This window comes from Agrilus planipennis, unplaced genomic scaffold (assembly GCF_000699045.2).
Source record: "Agrilus planipennis isolate EAB-ADULT unplaced genomic scaffold, Apla_2.0 scaffold273, whole genome shotgun sequence".
In the NCBI taxonomy this organism is placed as follows: Eukaryota; Metazoa; Arthropoda; class Insecta; order Coleoptera; family Buprestidae; genus Agrilus; species Agrilus planipennis.
In genome coordinates, this window is record NW_020438966.1 from 195,226 (window position 1) to 197,285 (window position 2,060).

The window sequence follows — 2,060 nt, forward strand, 5'->3', positions numbered from 1 at the left end:
CTATTGGTAAAAGGCATCGATCGTAGCGACACGCCGTGACAATAATTCGAATCAATCCTATCGGGTCAAATACGCCACGTTTCCATACGAAAACATGTGTTACAAGTTAATTTTGAAGCAATGTTTTTATCTTTGAGTGAAATTTTGGAGTTCTTGAACTCATCAATAAAAAGCCGTAATTTCGTTGAAGGAGAGAAAGTTGTGAATGCTGGTCATTTAATATATTGTGGCATATTAAATAATATAAATAATCGATATGAGTTACGCTGAGAGAGTTTATATCATTATTTTCTGCCATTGGAAGGTCAGAACTTGTTAAAATATTTTCTTCATCGTTTAGGTTACCACAATTTCCATTTTGTTGGTTTATATTAGCTTCAGTACGATTTTTTTCTCTATTTAATCTTAATCTTAATCTTAATCATACTTCTATTAATTCGTTTCTGGTCATCTGAAGGCTCTTTTATATTACATGAAGGCAAATTACAGGAAGGTATGGCATCTTTCTTCAAGAATTTGAAACCTTTAAAAATAGAGTCAACATGTCTCATTGTCCACAAAATTCAAAATATTGATTAACGTAATTAATATTTGAATTAATTTTAAATAATTAGTTATAGCTTAAAGTAATTATGCAAAAAAATGAATATTTACCAGGTGGAACATAGTCACTTCTTTTAAAATGTAACTAACAAACTTGCATGTGCTGAATTACTGTTTCCCCAATTTTTAAAACTTCTTGCCATTTTTTATGGCAATCGACTTTACCGAATTACCGAAATAATTTTGTATTTTTACATAGTAACTATTTGGTTTTGGAAAATAGTGGAAACGAACGCCCGGATTGTTAAACGCTTTACTTTTGCAACCATAGACACAACAAAACATTTTACTCGTAGTTTTTTTGGAGAAAATCTTGCTCCATTTGTTTCAGATTGATTTTCCATACTTTAAAATAATTTTATTTATTTTCTTCTATTATAATAAAAATAAAAAGAATTACGTATGTATCTCTTTCTACTCGCTGTGTAACAGCTAACCCGATAGGATTGGTTCGAATTATTGTCACTACGTGTCGCTACGATCGATGCCTTTTACCAATATCAATATCAATTCTCTCTAGACGGTACCGATACTAACGTAAAAGGACTTTCGAAACTTCGTCGGACAATCTTCGATCTCTGACAAATTTCACAAGAGTTAATGAAGTTTTTGACATATTCGTTCATGCTTTTCCACTTGTACTTTTGTTGAATTTTATTTAACGTTTTGTTTATGCCCTTGTGTCCGGATGATACTGGGGTGCTGTAATATGTTTTTATGAAGTCATTGATTTGGTCCTGGTTAAGGGAGTTAAACGCTTTGATCAAAATTTTAGGATTATTGGGTATTTTATACAAGTGTTTTACGAAACTAGCAGTTTTTAATAATCGTGTAGTATCCTTGTGGTTTAAAATAAAAGTGTCTGTATGTACTGTTGAGTAAGATGTCATTATTGTTGACAATTTTTCGATAAAATTACTCTTAACCGGGTAGTACTCTAGATTATCATAGTTTTTGCTTACATACAAGTTTATATCATCTATTGGGTCTAAATCTGCAAAATCTAGCTTAATCGTATTGAAGTATTTATGTGTGTCATCTTCAAGTAGAGTAAGTGGAGTATTGGGTATGTGGCGAAAGAACTTTTAGTGTTTTTTTTGTGTAAATATTTTGTACTAATTTTATTTCTGTCATAATGCATAGTATTTCTTCAATGTAGAGTACGACTTCTTATCTTTTGCATGCCTTTGTTTCCATTCTATTTCTATTCTATTGTCCCTAATCACCTTTACCTAGAAATCTAACTGCAACCGTTTCTGCATGCACCTTGTACTAATAGCTGGATTTTCCCTTAATTACCTTACCTAAAATTCTATACTGTTCAACCTCTTCAATTCTTCGTATTTCTGTAAGCTCGTGTCTTCAACCCCTATTGCCAGTCTTTGTCTATCTTGAGTATTCTATCTCTTTTTACTAACATTTTCCTACTATAAATACTCCTAACATCCCTATCAGAA

The 2,060-nt window shown here is 31.5% G+C and overlaps 1 protein-coding gene across 3 annotated transcripts in view; it reads left to right on the forward strand.

Moving 5' to 3' along the window:
* Positions 1 to 2,060, forward strand: part of LOC108740171 — a 41,071-nt gene that overhangs the window by 2,263 nt on the left and 36,748 nt on the right. The window lies entirely within an intron of this gene.